This window comes from Acomys minous (assembly GCF_964271855.1).
Source record: "Acomys minous genome assembly, chromosome: 12".
Classification (NCBI taxonomy): Eukaryota; Metazoa; Chordata; class Mammalia; order Rodentia; family Muridae; genus Acomys; species Acomys minous.
Genome location: NC_140493.1, coordinates 63,256,797 through 63,274,777, shown reverse-complemented (window position 1 = coordinate 63,274,777; position 17,981 = coordinate 63,256,797). Strand labels below are relative to the sequence as shown.

General features: G+C 45.1%; 1 protein-coding gene and 1 long non-coding RNA gene across 3 annotated transcripts in view; both read right to left on the bottom strand.

Moving 5' to 3' along the window:
* LOC311580083 (uncharacterized protein) overlaps positions 1-17,981 on the bottom strand; it is a 355,681-nt gene that overhangs the window by 111,386 nt on the left and 226,314 nt on the right. The window lies entirely within an intron of this gene.
* The window catches only part of LOC311580101, a 73,530-nt gene continuing 72,549 nt past the window's right edge, over positions 17,001-17,981 (bottom strand). For both annotated transcript variants that reach the window (XR_014773362.1, XR_014773363.1), the window contains exon 2: positions 17,001-17,396. This is a non-coding gene — a long non-coding RNA (uncharacterized lncRNA). The remainder of the gene's footprint in view (positions 17,397-17,981) is intronic.

The window sequence follows — 17,981 nt, the reverse complement described above, 5'->3', positions numbered from 1 at the left end:
CAAAATGATGCAAATATTTTAAAGAACAGGCCTAGAAGGACTCATTATTTCTGAGTGAGTATAATTTATCTGATTATTGAAACTGGGAAAGGCATGGGGGAGGTATATGTGGTCCAGCCTTAGGCTCTTAACTTTAGACCAAGCTATCTACTTCCACCCATTTCTTTCTCTCTCTTCTGCATGTGTGTGTGTGTGTGTGGAGAGAGAGAGAGAGAGAGAGAGAGAGAGAGAGAGAGAGAGAGAGAGAGAGAGAGAGAGAGAGAACACCAAAGGGCAACTTTGGATGGATATCATACCTCAGGAGCCAAGGACCTTGATTTTGAGTAAGACTTCTCACTGGGCTGGAGTTCACAGAGCAGGCTAAGCTGGTTGGCCTGCCAGCCCCAGGGACCCCTTAATTCCAACCCCATTAGCACTGGAAATAAAAGTAGGTATCAAACTCAGGCCCTCCCTCATGCTTGCAAGGTAATCATGTTGCCCACTAAGAAGCCCAGTATATTCATTTTTCCTTTCTTCAGTAACAAGCAGCAGACCAGGCTGCCTTGCACTGTGCACAGGCCACAGCTAGGCCTATAGCTCCCAATTGCTCCAACCTCCTGGATGAACCAGTTATCTCCAAAGGGCCAAGCAGCATATTACCTGCATAGGTCCTGAACTCAGATAACATTTTCAATCGTGGCTTGTCACAGATGTACTTCATATTCTGATCCCAATCTCGTTGCTGTGCCTTTTTAAAATAGGATCACAATAGAAAAAAGATATAGATATGAATCACTGGCCACTTCAAAATCCTAGCAATACTGGTACATTTATATATTTACTTGGAAAGTCTACACCTATTCCATGATTTGAAAATACAGAAAGTCAAAGCTACTCATATTGAAATTTAAGCAGATTGTTCTGTTCAGTTTACCACAGATACTAAGCCATACTGTATCCAGAAAAGCACTATTCTTAGTATAATTTTAGCAAATAAGGTACAGTTCAGCTTTGAAGGCCATCAGAGTAAGAGAGGGTCATGCAGCACGCAACAAACTAATGCAAAGCAGAAAAGCAAGTGCTCAGACAGAAGCTGTGATTGTTAATGTTCATTATCAACACAGTAGGACTTTGGGATCACCATGAATACACAACTCTAGATAAATTCTCCTAGTGCATTTCCAGGAAGACTTAATTGTGCTGGGAAGATGCACCCTGAAATGTGTATGGCACAATCCAATAGGCAGGGGCCTGGCCTGAATAGCCATCAGAGAAATGCAAATCAAAACAACTCTGAGATTCCATCTTACTCGCATCAGAATGGCCAAGATCAAAAATTCAAGTGACACTACATGCTGGCGAGGATGTGGAGAAAGATGAACACTCCTTCATTGCTGGTGGGAATGCAGTCTAGTGCAACCACTTTGGAAAGCTATCTGGCGCTATCTCAGAAAACTAGGAATAGGGCTTCCTCAAGACCCAGCTATTCCACTCCTTGGAATATACTCAGAAGATGCTCCAGCATACAATAAGGGACATATGCTCACCCATGTTCATAGCAGCCTTATTCATAATAGCCAGAACATGGAAACAGCCTAAATGTCCCTCAGTAAAAGAATGTATAAACTGTGGTACATTTACACTATGGAATACTACTCAGCTATTAAAAACAAGGAATTCCCGAAATTTGTGAACAAATGGATTGAACTAGAAATGATCATAATGAATGAGCTAAGCCAGAAGCAGAGAGACTCAAATGGTATGTACTCACTTATATCTGGACACTAGGCCAAGGGGTATGTCTCATGAAAGTCTTCACTTACCAGGAAAATGGGATAGTGGTGAGGACATCCTAAGGTGGGAGAAATATAGGAGATAGATGGATCCAGAGGGTCCTAGAAACCTACAAGAAGAACACTATGATGGGCAGATCTGGGCCCAGGGGTTCTGCTCGATCTATGGCACCAACCAAGGACAATATGTGCAGTCATCATCAAACCCCTACCCAGACCTAGCCAAGGGACAGAATATTCTCCACAGTTAAGGGGAGACTGGGAACTGACTTTCACATGAACTCTGGTGCCCCATATTTGGCCATATCCCCTTGATAGGGAGGCCCAATGGCACGCAGAGGAAGGATATCAGACTACCAAGAAGAGACTTGATACCCTAGCATCATATTCAAGGGGAGGAGGTCCCCATCAGTCACAGTCATAGGGAAGGGGAATGGGGTGAAAGTGGGAGGGAGGGAGGAATGGGAGGATGCATGGGATGGGATAGCAATTGAGATGTAATATGAATAATTTTATTTTTCGATTAAAAAAAGGTTTAAAATTAAAAAAAAAAAGAAAAAAAGAAAAAGAAGGAGTGCCCACGTGGGGGTGCACCTCACTAATGACCTATGCAAACAACAAAAGGGCCTAAACTACAGGGCTTCACAGTCAACTCTAAGGGAAAGGCAGAGCCAGTATTCTGAGTCAGATGTGAGGACACAAAGTTTCATGAGGCTCAAGCAAGAGATGTTGAGGGAAGAAAGGAGCCAGATCTCTCCAGGTATAAGCTTGCCCACTCAGAAGAGGGCAAGTAAGAAACCTCGACCATCTGGAAGCTTGGTTTCGAGAATTAATAGGCTAAAACATTGCCACTACAGAAGAAAGGGAATCATAGAGGAGTTGCACACCAGCTAAGGCCACGAAAAGCAAAGCTGGGATACAGACTATATATTCTATCAGCCAGTCAGTTAACTAACAGTAGATTGGTTGGTTGGTTAGTTGGTTGGTTAGTTAGTTAGTTAGTTAGTTAGTTAGTTAGTTAGTTAGTTAGTTAGTTAGTTCTTTCATTCATTTCTTAGTTTTTTAATTAGGTAGGTAGGTAATTTTAATCTGGGGTTCTCTAGTACTAAAGCCCCACAATAAGATTTGCTACCTGTCCCCAAAGCCTCCATCAATCAGGATGTTTCCTGATCACGGTACAGAGCACACAGGACAAAGGACACAGGACACAGGACACAGGACAGACACAGGAATGTGGCTGAGATACAGATAGGTTTGGGGATATAGCACCCCTCCCTCCCCAAACACATCAGAGTAAATTGAGTTTAGCAGCATCCAGACATATAGCCACATATTATCCTATGTGGTATTTGTCTGAGGCCAGACAGGTGTAAACAGCCTGGCTTGTTCCTCCTGGCTTTTCTTCCATGTCTTTTTAAATCTGGACAAAGGCAGCTTTAGTTAGATATCTCTGAGATCTCCAGGATGCCCATGCCCAAAGCCTCCCTAGCTTAGGCTTCTCTGATCTTTATAAAGGACTTTAACTGCACAGAGATCTCAATCACTTGATTAATTTTCCATGTGTATAGAAAGCTACATCAAACTGATCCATTCCCTCAACTAAAAATGCTTTTCACAAACTTGAATAGCTGCTGTCTTTTCAATTCACCACCATCTCATCTTCAAGGATTTCCTCTCTCTCTCTCTCTCTCTCTCTCTCTCTCTCTCTCTCTCTCTCTCTCTCTCTCTCTTTCTCTCTCTCTCTCTTTCTCTCTCTCTCTCTCTCTCTCTCTCTCTCTCTCTCTCTCTCTCTCTCTCTCTCTCTGCTTTAAGGTAAGAGCTTCTAAAAGTGACTGGCTTTGGGGCTGTGAAGATGGTTCATCCAGTAAAGTTCTTGTCATGCAAGCATAAGAAGCCCAGTTTGGAAGCCAATGTAAGCTGAGCATTTGTTCCATAAACTCTGTCTAAAATAAAAGTATAGAATGGCTAAAGAAGCCACCTGATGTTGCCCCCCTAGCACTAGCACACACACACACACACACACACAGAGAGAGAGAGAGAGAGAGAGAGAGAGAGAGAGAGAGAGAGATTTTCCTATCTCTGTCTCCAGCACATCAAAATGCATTCCATAGCCTAGTGCTGTGGCCCTTCTGATTTGAGCACCTAAATTTCAGGTGAGTTGGGAAGCAGCCAGCCCACAGCTGGGAAGGTGGCCTCCACAGGCCTGGCTTTGGCAGCAGGATCTGGTATGTGCTTCTCAGGAGGCCTGTACTATAATGGTCTGAGTGTCTGAGGAGAATAGGCCAGTAAAGGTTGAACAAAGAGATACTTGTATGAACTGGGCCGTGTTTGCTGCTATTACTGCTACCTGGCTGTTCCTGGAACCAAACCACTGGCTTTCCTTCCATTCCCTTCTCTTTTATCCAAAGACTGCTTTAGACTTTCTTTAGACTCTTGTGGCTCTTCCAAAATTGAGCTATTCTTGGTGTCAGGGCAGCTCAATCATACCCAAGACCTCCAAGAACAACGCCAGTCATTAAAAGTGCAGCAGCTCATTTGCAGTGCATGCTTAGTTTGTGTATGTGCCATACATATGTTTTTGTGTGCAATGATCACCACAACCCTCAGGTCAGTTGCATTCACAGCCAGGCTGGCTCTCTAGAAGAGGAAACCAAGGCATACAGAGCTCCACTGGACTGGTGTAACTTGGCTCAGCTAGTAAAGCATGGCTCCAGCTCAAAGTTGTAACTCCAGCCCCCAAGTGCTGAGCTGTCACTCCACTCTAGAAGTCACAGAGCCGTGTTTCTCTGTCATCCTTTCATCAACTCTCAAACAAGGAAAGGGAAGCAGACCATTAGCCTCTCCCCCACTGTCGCTCCTGCCACCTGCAGGCCGGTCCATGCACTGCTTGCTTCCTGACAAGAATGGGATGACCTTGAGGTCAAAGGACCCAAGGTCCTGTTTCTTGCTCAAGGTGAGGCTCATGGCCTAAGCACTGAGCCAGGATCCCAGTCTCTCCGGGGGAGGTGGAAAATTAATTTCCACCAGAGTGTCACAGTTTAGCTCTTTTAGAATGAGATTGCTGGCATGGAAAAGGGAGTGGAGGATTGGGAGCACCACATGCCCCTGCTGATGCCCAAGGTGTTTCCACTCCTTGTTTGAGCTGCTGGCCCAAGCACGGCAGAGGAAGCAGGCAGATGCTTCCAGTGAGATGCAGGCCTGGCAGAGCTTCTTGGAGGCATGGGCGGGGTGGGGTAAAGGGGTGGGCAGCAATGAGCTAGCAGCACCCTGCCATTGCTACCTGACCACTGTGTGTCCAGCAGTGGTCAGAATAAATGGAGTCTCAGATGGTCATGGTAGAGGAACGGTGAGCAAAAGAACAAACCACCACCACCACCACCACCACCCCAAGCCGGACAGATGGGTTTTATTTATAAACCTTGAGCAGTGGGGAAGGGTTTTGAGAGTAAATGTGTCTGATTCACTAGGGCTAAGGGTACCAGGATACTTAATGTACATAAAGTGGTACGGTACCTCATTTGCATACAGTAACAGGGTCCCATCACAAAAAGAAGAAAACAGTACTTAATTATCCTATAGGTGATGGAAGAACTAAGTATGATTTAAAAGTCATTCACTGGAGGCTAGGATCTCCTCAGCATAGGGTGGGGTAGTTCCAGGAACTCCCTGTGCTGGCTGAATAAGTTCCTTATCAGGAGAGAGTCTGGCCTGTAATCTTCCCTGAGGGCTATGTGACACTCCTCACAAGGTCTAGGGTTACCAGATCAGGTGAATGGGAACCCTACTGAAAAACAGGAGTCCACCTTCACAGACTGAGTGCAAAATGGCTATTGGGAGAAGTCAGATTTCAACTTTATCCAGCACAGTCCCACATCCCATTCTTATTATGATTCCCTAAATTTTAGATGGGGTGCAGATTTGAGGGACATGGCATAGAAAAGTTTAAAGGATGGGTTATAATAATGGGGAAAATTATATATAAAATAGAACTCACCAAGGGAAGAGTCTTCCTCAGCACTTCAGCCTTGACCTTCTAACTGCTCCTCACTGCTCAGTGATTATCTATCTCATTTTTACAGCATGAGCTGAGCCACTCACCGCCTTCCCTGTCAAGCCACACCTCTGCTTCTTCCAATGCCCTCCTTCTACCCCTATAGCCTTCGGTTCTGCATGGCCTCTGTGGCTTCCTATTGACCCAGCCATGCAAAGAATCTGTGTAACTTCTACCTAGAGGGAAAGCCACCACTGTTTTCCTAGCACCACCCTCATCCTGTCTTAGAAACAGAAAACAGCAGCTCAGCATCTCTTTCAGGTTTGCTGATAAATCTGCACAGTACCATGGATCCAGACCTCAAACTGCCACAGTGAGAAGAAATTCATATATGGTCTCTGCACACCACGCCCCTTCTCTGAGCACCGTCCCTGAAACCCTCAGAATCTCTGCTGTGGTCTGTGTTGTGAAAGCCAATGAGGTGGCTAAGGAGGTAGGTGAGGGTTAGTTGCCAAGGGAACCAGGTGATTAGAAGGCCAAGACTTAACACCATAAATATCCCCCTGCCTCATCTCTCCTTTAAGTAGGGAAGAGATGCTGGCATTTCCACTAATTATCAGCGACCAGTGAAGCCTTCATAAAAACCCAGAAGACCAAAGGACAGAGTTTAGAAGCTTCTGCAGAGGCATAGCACATCACCGCTCCGCAGGGACAGAAACATCTAAACTCAGAACCCTCCCAATTTTCTTCCTACGTATATCTTTATCTGCATCCTTTACCAAATCCTTTATAGTGCACTGGTAAGTGCACACAGTTCCCTGCAAGATATGAGACATCATAGCAAGTGATCAAGCCTCAGGAGTGGATCAAGCAGGACCAGTGGCAACCTGTACCAGCCACTGGCTGGTGGGGACGGGGGGATGGGGGGGGGGAGTTCTTTAGCACTGAGCTTTTAACCTGTGGATCTCATACTTCCCCGGGGTAAACAGTGACAGAGTGGAGTTAAACCACAAGATACCCACTTGGTGTCAGAGAGTTGTTGAGTATATGAAGGCCAACCACAGGCAGAGCCACATATGAAGTGCTGAGAATATCACTTAATATGGAGAAAAAGTTTTTTATACCACACAGATAATATTCCTAACACCATCATCACCATCCACCATCACCACCACCACCACCATCCACCACCACCACCACCACCACCACCACCACCACCGCCATCCACCACCATCACCACCACCACCATCCACCACCACCATCCACCACCACCACCATCCACCACCACCACCACCACCACCATCACCACCACCACCATCCACCACCACCATCCACCACCACCACCATCCACCACCACCATCCACCACCACCACCACCACCATCCACCACCACCACCACCACCACCACTACCACCACCACCACCATCACCACCATCCACCATCCACCACCATCCACCATCCACCACCACCACCATCCACCATCCACCACCACCACCATCCACCATCCACCACCACCACCATCACCACCACTACCACCACCACCACCATCCACCACCACCATCCACCACCATCACCACCACCACCACCACCATCCACCACCACCACCATCCACCACCATCATCACCACCACCACAATCCACCACCACCACCACCATCCACCACCATCCACCACCACCATCCACCATCCACCACCACCACCACCATCCACCACCACCACCACCATCCACCATCCACCACCACCACCATCCACCATCCACCACCACCATTCACCATCCACCACCACCATCCACCATCCACCACCACCACCACCATCCACCATCCACCACCACCACCACCATCCACCACCACCACCATCCACCACCACCACCACCATCCACCACCATCCACCACCACCATCCACCACCACCATCCACCATCCACCACCACCACCACCACCACCACCACCACCACCATCCACCACCATCCACCACCACCATCCACCATCCACCACCACCACCACCATCCACCACCACCACCACCATCCACCATCCACCACCACCACCATCCACCATCCACCACCACCATCCACCATCCACCACCACCATCCACCATCCACCACCACCACCACCATCCACCATCCACCACCACCACCACCATCCACCACCACCACCATCCACCACCACCACCACCACCACCACCACCACCACCATCCACCATCCACCACCACCACCACCACCACCACCACCACCACCACCATCCACCACCACCACCACCATCCACCACCATCCACCACCACCATCCACCATCCACCACCACCACCACCACCACCACCACCACCGCCATCCACCACCATCACCACCACCACCATCCACCACCACCATCCACCACCACCACCATCCACCACCACCACCACCACCACCATCACCACCACCACCATCCACCACCACCATCCACCACCACCACCATCCACCACCACCATCCACCACCACCACCACCACCATCCACCACCACCACCACCACCACCACTACCACCACCACCACCATCACCACCATCCACCATCCACCACCATCCACCATCCACCACCACCACCATCCACCATCCACCACCACCACCATCACCACCACTACCACCACCACCACCATCCACCACCACCATCCACCACCATCACCACCACCACCACCACCATCCACCACCACCACCATCCACCACCATCATCACCACCACCACCATCCACCACCACCACCACCATCCACCACCATCCACCACCACCATCCACCATCCACCACCACCACCACCATCCACCACCACCACCACCATCCACCATCCACCACCACCATTCACCATCCACCACCACCATCCACCATCCACCACCACCACCACCATCCACCATCCACCACCACCACCACCATCCACCACCACCACCATCCACCACCACCACCACCATCCACCACCATCCACCACCACCATCCACCACCACCATCCACCATCCACCACCACCACCACCACCACCACCACCACCATCCACCACCATCCACCACCACCATCCACCATCCACCACCACCACCACCATCCACCACCACCACCACCATCCACCATCCACCACCACCACCACCACCATCCACCATCCACCACCACCATTCACCATCCACCACCACCATCCACCATCCACCACCACCACCACCATCCACCATCCACCACCACCACCACCATCCACCACCACCACCATCCACCACCACCACCACCATCCACCACCATCCACCACCACCATCCACCACCACCATCCACCATCCACCACCACCACCACCACCATCCACCACCACCACCACCACCATCCACCATCCACCACCACCACCACCACCACCACCACCACCATCCACCACCACCACCACCATCCACCACCATCCACCACCACCATCCACCATCCACCACCACCACCACCACCACCACCACCATCCACCATCCACCATCCACCACCACCACTACCACCACCACCACCATCACCATCCACCACCACCACCATCCACCACCACTATGCTTTAATACACTACACATGACAACATAACAATGGTCATTCTCTAACTTGCCTCAGGTTCCTGGACTGGTGTGCAATCTCTGAACACAGGATGCTGCAATGGTGGCTGGATCCGGGATAGATCTTTCAGGGAATTACCATGTTTCCAAGAAATGCCATGCGCCCAAAGAGGTCACCATTGGATAGAGCTTTCCAGCAATCCTGAAAAGCTCCTCCCAGCCCTCCACTCCACCAGGGCATTCCTTCCTTCCCATGGCAGATGTTTTTTAAAGATGTTTTTCAGAACTACATATCACATTCCAAATACCATTAAAATGGCCTGAATAATCTTCTCAGCTCAAAACCTCCATCATCCCCAGATTACATCCCCAACTGAGAAAACTGAGCCACGAAAGATATCCTCTCTACACATGTGAGTGGGAAAATGAAGAGTCAAATCCAGCCACCATAGCCCAAAGCTCCTTATTGGGATCACTTGACTCCATCCCTCCAGGCAGTCAAGCAAGTAACATGCAAGGCTTCCCAGAAGCTAAGGATGCACAGTTCCAGGTCACCCATGGATGGCTTCTCTATACCAGACTCCAGCCACCTGGCACCTTCCCCCAATCTGAATACAATTTCCGAGTTCCAGGGAACAATGGCTTCATCTTCCAGACACCAGACTCTTCTCCCCTCTCTGAAGACAGCTCCCTGATCCCAGGGACATGGTCCCAGCCTCCTAGCCATTGTTCTATCCATCTCCCTATGGAGACCTGCTGGACAATAGTAGCATACAGGATCTTGTTCCAAGGTGGTAGCACGCAGTGCACATGAAGTCTGAGTACCTCATAACTTCTGTGCAGTGACTTCAGAGAGAGATCAAGTGACAGTGATGCTGACTCCATCAGCATCTGTCCATGTTTAAGATGAGGAATCCCGGCTACTAGACACACATCATTCTTGCCTCAGACCTCCCGTCATTTCCCACCATCCTGAGGATGACTAGATTCCAGCGATGCTAAGATCCAGCATATGGTGCTGGTGCTTTCTCGGAAAATTGGGAATACCTCTACCTCAAGACCCAGTTACACTGCTCCTGGGAATATACCTAAAAGATGCTACACCATGTCACAAGGACACTTGCTCAACTATGTTCAGAGCAGCTTTATCCATAATAGACAGAAACTGGACACAACCCGGATGTGCCTCAACCAAAGAATGGATAAAGAAAATGTGGTACTGCTGGCAAGGATGTGGAGAGAGAGGAACGTATCTCAGAAAACTGGAAATAGGGGTTCCTCAAGACCTAGCTATTCCACTTCTTGGAATATACCCAGAAGATGCTCCAGCACACAACAAGAAAATTTGTTCAACCATGTTCATAGCAGCCTTATTCATATAGCCAGATCATGGAAACAGCTTAAGTGTCCCTCAGTATAAGAATGTATAAAGAAACTGTGGTACATTTACACTATGGAATTCTACTCAGCTATTAAAAACAAGGAATTCCCGAACTTTGTGGACAAATGGATTGAACTAGAAATGATCATAATGAGTGAGTTAACCCAGAAGCAGAAAGAGTCAAATGGTATATTCTTACTTATAACTGGACACTAGCCCAAGGGGCATGTCCCATGAAAGTCTTCACTTACCAAGAAACTGGGACAGAAGGGAGGACATCCTATTGGGACTCTAGATGAGAGAAGCATGGGAGAATGGCAAAGCAGAAGGATCCAGAGGGTCCTAGAAACCTACAAGAAGAACATTATGATAGGTAGATTTGGGCCCAGGGGTCCCGCTCAAACTATGGCACCAGACAAGGACAATACATGCAATAAGCCTCAAACCCCTACCCAGATCTGGCCAATGGACAGGACATTCTCCACAGTTGAATGGAGAGTGGGGTCTGGTTTTCACACGAACTCTGGTGCCCCATATTTGACCATGTCCCCTGGATGGGGAGACCTGGCGGCACTCAGAGGAAGGATAGCAGGCTACTAAGAAGAGACTTGATACCCTATGAGCATATACAGGGGGAGGAAGTCCCCCTCAGCCACAGTCTTAGGGGAGGGGAGTAAGGGGAAATGGGAGGGAGGGAGGAATGGGAGGATACAAGGGATGGGATAACCATTGAGATGTAATAAGAATAAATTAATAAAATATATTTTTAAAAAAGAAATGTGGTGCACTTATACAATGGAATACTACTCAGCTATTAAAAAAAGACATCTTGATATTTGCAGGCAAATGGATGGAACTAGAAAAGATCATCAAGAGTGAGATAACTCAAACCAAAAAAGGATATGCATGTTATGTACAAACTTAAAAGTGGATTTTGGATATGTAATACAGGATAACCATACCACAATTCACAGACCCAAAGAAGATAAGTAACAAGAAGGATCCAAGGGAGGATGCTGAAGTCTCACTCAGAAGCGGGAATTAAATAGCCAGCAGAAGCCCATGAAGAGAGGGAACAGGGTAGGAGAGAGAGACAGGAGAGAAATGAGGATGGAGATCAGACCTGGGGAGAGAAGATAAGGGGACAGAGGGCTTGCAGAGAGAAAAGAAACCATGGGTGGTGGCATCTCTGTGACAAACTGGAGACAGGCATGGTAAACTCATGGGAAGATATTGGAGAGACTCTAGCTGAGACTTATAGTAGCAGGGGTCATGGAGCTTGAAGAGGCCACCCTCTAACTAGACAGGACTCCTCGTGGAGATAGGGGGACACCAACCCACCCACAAAAACTTCAGCCCAAAGTTTATCCTACCTACAAGATGTTCAGGGATAAAAACAGAGCAGAGATTGAGGGAATGTCCAAACAATTCCAGGCCCACCCTAAGACCCAACCCATGGGGGATAGTCAACCCCTGACAGTGTTATGCTAGCAGACAGAAGCCTAGCAGAATTATCTTCTGAGAGGTTTCACCCAGCAGCACTTCAAAACAGATGCTGAGACTCACAGGCAAACATTGGAAGTAGCACTGGAAGACTTATGGAAAAGTGGAGGGGAAGGATAGAAAAACTCAGAGGGGACAAGAGCTCCGGAAGAAAATCAACAGATCCAACCAACCAGTGCCCAGGCGGGGGTGCTTACTGAGACTGAAACACCAACCAAGGACTGTGCATTGACTGGACCTATGATGCCACACAAATGTAGCAGATGGGCAGCTTGTTCTTCATGTGGGACTCCTAGTAAGGGGAGTAGGGGCTATCTCTGACATGGATTCTGTTGCTTGCTTTTTGATCATTTCCTCCTGCCAGAACTGCCTTGCCAGGCCACAGGAGAAGAGGATGCACTCGGTCCTGTGACTTGAAACACTTTGTAGGTTGGTAGGTGATGGGCTCGCCTTTTCTGAGGGGTAGGGGAAAGAGGAAGGGAGTGACAATGGTCGGGATGTAAACTGAATAAATAAATAAATTAATAATAATAAAGAATGGCTCAAACTTACATACATGTCTTGAGAAATTGCCCATTTTCTGCCTAAAGTACTTGGTCTTCTCAAGGGATCATTATCTCTTGAGACTACTTATGGATTCATGACCACCTTAGGCAGCAACTTTTGTGCCTCCACTAAGCTTTCTCTAATTTCCATCTTTGATTTTATAGTTAATATTGTTACCACCTTGCCATAGATCCAATGAGAACTTCTAATCTCTCTTCTTGTTCTTCAAACAGCAGTCTCCATCCACATAAAATCATGGGTACCATGTGCATGTAACACATAGTCACTCTCTACACTAATGTGAGACAATGGCTAGGGATGGGCTATTTGTTCTTTTGCTCAACGCAATCTCACTTTATTTCCCATTTTATTATGGCCAGATTGTTCATCACCTTACTAAGAGACTTAATTTGATGAAGTTGATTTTGATTTTCATTTCCCATGTCAGCAAACCTAGAAAGACTTTGAGTTCTAATTACAAATTAATAAGGTCTATTTTTTAGACAGGATGTTATTGAGCAGACCTTTTTTATTTTTTTCTCAACAATTGTTACTGTTTCACTGAAGCAGTAAAAAATGTCCTTCAAATAGATTACTTTATTAACAGAAGACAAATAAGACTGAAGACTTAAAAATAAAAGAAAGAAAAAGAAATAGGAATATGTACAAGTTCAGGAGGAAGTAAAAACTAACACTATTGTATAAAATTTTGAAGCTAACCCAATAAACTTGAACTTGATCTGAGTTTCATTCTAAAGAGTAAAGTCAATGCAAACTTCTATGATGAATTCTATATAAAACATGAGCTTTGAGGATGAAGAGATAGCTCAGTAGTGAGGAGCACTGGCTGCACTCCAGAGGATCTGCTTTGGTTCCCAGCACCCACCCAACAACAGCTCACAACTGTCTGCAAATCCAGTCCCAGAGATGCCAATACTTTCTTCTGGCCTCTGTGGGCACTGCATGTACATAGAGGCAAAGCATCCATACAAATAAAATAAGAATAAATCTATAAAACCATGGATTTATATACAATTGAAACTCTTTTAAAAATGACTGAATCCATCTGGGTGTAGTGGCACATGCCTTTGATTCCAGCACTTGAGAAGCTTTATATGTGTATGTATTTCAGTTGCATCCCTTGAGTCATCTGAAAATTACATCATAAATTACTTACAAAACATCTAATTTGAATTTGAGAGGTAGTGCAACATATTGGCTAAAAGCGAAACCCTGATGTTATTTGCTTGGATTTAAATTTCATATATTTTTATTAATAAGCTTTGTAACTTTGGGCTGGCTACTTTAGTTTTTATGTTTATTTATAGAATGAAAATAATGGGAATAATCCTTTGTGTTGAAGATATATAATGCACATAGAAAAGGCTTAGTCCACAGAGACTGATGTGTGTGCTTGCTTTTTTAAGGTGTTTTTTAGAAGTTCTATAGCTATTATTTAAAAGTTTTATTCTCGGGCTGGAGAGATGGCTCAGTGGTTAAGAGTACCACCTGCTCTTCCAAAGGACCAGGGTTCAATTCCCAGCAACCACATGGCAGCTCACAACTGTCTGTAACTCCAAGATCTGACATCCTAACACCAAAGCACATAAATTAAAATTTAAATAAAATATTTTAAAAAATTTAAAAAAAGTTTTATTCTCATCTATGGTTACATATTAAGTAACAAAAAACAAGCAGGATACCAGAAATATCTCCTAAAAATAAGCATTTTCCTGTACATATGGATATAGTGTGTGTGATGTTTAATGATAAATCAGAAAACAAGTTAAAACTCTTCCTATTGCTGAATATATGGTATTAATGCACAAGATATTCAAGCTAGTGGAGATCTGGGTATTGAACCTAGACCCCTGATATTATGAAGGAAGTGATAGTTTTTGTTTACATCTGTATGTCTGATGATATGATTCTTAGGAAATTTATAATATAATTTATACCCAGTCACACAACTGAATCAGACTCTGTTCCAAATTAAGAGAATGCATCATTAATCTTTTTGAAATAAACTAGAGTGGTATCCGAGATTAAAAATCATAGGGAAAAAAAAAACAACTGGAAACCTTGATAAAATTACATACTACTAATGATGCTATTTGTTTATGTTTCATATATCTTGGGATTTGGGCATCAGAAACTATTCTACTAAATCTCATAGACAAACAGAAAGGCACACTCTACTTATTAATCTTAATTAATAGAGGAATCCAATTGAAATAAAAAAAATTACTGGGAATATTTTATTTGGATATTAGTGCTGGTTAAATCCACTAAACATATTGAAGAGTTCTAACAGACCCACTCATGTCAAACATGGGACCAGCAGAACCTACCTCCTCCTCTTCCGTCTCTTACTAAACCTTTATTTGGCCACTTTCTTATTCCTGACAAAAACTCCAATGTCCTGCTATGTTGGGAGCCATGCCAAATTCTGCCATGTTAGAAATCCTTGCTTAGGCTGCATGCTGTGACCTTCAAGTTGCTGACCTTTGCTGGAGGAGGTCTTGTGTTCTAGGGTATCCTTGGACTATTTACCTTTGAAAGAAGTAGGGAAATCCCAACTGGGAACCACCCAGAGGATCAAGGAAGTTCTTACCCGGAGCTACTCAGAGAAATAGGAAGCTCTTACAGAGAGTGATTCAAACCATTGTATTCTTGCCTAGGGGCTAGGGAGAGTAAAATTAGAATAGATCTTGTTGACCTTGCTGTATAAAGTCTTACTCATCGGCATTAAAGTGAGTCTTGATCAGAAATTTCCGGACTTGACTCAATATCTCTCTTATCTCTGTCCCCCACTTTCAATCTCTACTCCCTCTTTCAGGTGAACCCTGATTCGAGTTGTCTTGCTCGCCGGGAGACAGCATTGCTAACAGGAGTCTTTGCCTAATCCAAAGGCAGGCCCCATATAGTCCCCTCTAGGGTAATAAATCTCCTTTGTGCTGAGAATTTGGTGTTTGTGCTCTGTTCCAACTTGAAAGTACCCTATCACGTATCATCCTATAATTTACTGGTAATTACAAGTGACAGTGTTAAGCAGGGTATAGAAATTCAGGAATAAGGATCACATCTTTCTAGTTGAAAAGTACTGTTTGACAATTGTTTCAAAAATAATGTTTGTTTATAAAATTGTAGTTTTGTTTGTATTTTCAGCATTCTTTTTTTTTTTTTTTGGTTTTTCGAGACAGGGTTTCTCTGTGTAGCCTTGGCTGTCCTGGACTCACTTTGTAGACCAGGCTGGCCTCGAACTCACAGCGATCTGCCCGTCTCTGCCTCCCGAGTGCTGGGATTAAAGGCGTGCGCCACCAGGCCCGGCTCATTTTCAGCATTCTTAAATAAATCTGACACCATGAAGAAAAATAATCAATAAGGTACTCAGGGATTTCAGCGGACTCTATTCAGTGAGTTTAAGTGATCTGTCCCAGCTTCCCCATGTCACCCATAGTGTTCAGAAGAAGATAAGTAACAGATAGTACTCAACTGCAATCAAATTAAAACTGTTGTTCTAACTTCTTGGAGCCCCATTTCATTTTTCTTTTTCTTTTTCCTTTTTTATTGAAAATAGATACTTTTCCCAAATAATATATCCTGGTTATGGTTTCCCCTTCCTCTGCTCCTCCCAATTCCCCCACATCAGGATCCACTCCCTTTCTGTCTCTGATTTAAAAACTAGCAGGCTTCTAAGAGATATGACAAAATATAGTAAGATAAAACAAAAGCTATCACATCAGAGTTGGACAAGATAAGCAAAAGAAAAAGAGCCCAAGTAAAGGCACAGAAGCAGAGACCCACTCCTTCAGACACTTGGGAATGCCATAAAAACACTAAACTTGGCAGCCACAATACATAAACAGAGGAAGCTTCTCTGCTGATAACTGAGCAGTTGTGGGAAGCCATGCCAAATTCTGCCAAGTCAGAATGCTGTGACCTTCCAGCTGCTGATCTCTGCCTGAGGAGGTCTTTGTGTTCCAGGCCACCCTTGGACGGACTATTTACCTTTGAAAGAAGTAGGGAAGTCCTTACTGAGAAACACCTGGAGGGTGTTCTTCTTGCCTTGGGAGCTAGGGAGAGAGGGATCAGATTAGATCCTATTGACCTTACTACATAAAGTCTTACTCAGCTACATTAAAGGGAATCTTGATCAGAAATTTCCTGACTTGACTCGTTATTTCTCGTGTCTCTGTATCCTACTTTCAATCCCCACTCCCTCTTTCAGGTGAACCCTGATTCGATTTTTCCAACAGGCCAGGACCCGACAAGCAGTGACCTACAAAAATAAATGTCATTAGAAGTAATTTTATTGCTACTTTTTTTAACCTCAAAGTTCCTGGGCTATCCAGTCTCTGGTTATTTGTCACCCAAGCAGTATTGAGTATGGGTTCCATCTCATGAATAGGCCTGAAGTCAAATCACGCATCAGTTGGTTAATCCCACAAGCTTTGTGCCACCATTGCCCTAGCATATTTTGCAAGCAGGACAGCGTTGTAGATCAAAGGGTTGCTGGATGGGTGGTTTTTGCATTTCTCTTCTGGTAACATGCAGAGTACCTTCCTGTACCAAAGATGCTAGGATGTATGGGTAAGCACTTTATGTAGACACCAGCTCAACTTCTTCATGTTCGATGAGCAGTCTAGGTGTTGTCTTCAGCAGAGGGCAGCCACATTTTCTTAATGTTTGACTTAAAAAAGAGAAATTAAAACACAATTAAAGAAAAATGTTTGGGTTAGAAATTCATTTTCCTTTCCAAACCATAATTTATTAACTGAACTTAACTTTGTATTTTCCAAAGAGAATAAACATTTCAATTTGGTCATTTGTAGTATACAATAATCAGAAATTATGCTTGTGCTCATCATTTTGGATTCAGATTAAATAAAAATTTCTACAGCTCAGTGAAATAATTATTTGCTATTCTCATTTGCATACATACATGTAGATGAACTACATTTTCAACTACAACCAGATTAAAGACAAAGAAACCATGTGCTCAAAAATGCACTGAATATTTCTGAAGCTTTGTACATGTACTTATATAAAATGGATTTATGAAGAATTGAGATATCTCCATCATTGTTTATCTTAAATTTTTACTTTTTGACACACACACACACACACACACACACACACACACACACGGTGCTCCTGATTCAGCCTTTCCTGGCAAAGATACGAAAACAACACCTAAACACTTGCTTCTCATCAGATGATGAGTGCCTAAATACTTCAGGTGGGTTATTCTGGAGACACAGTTGAGGTTTACAGA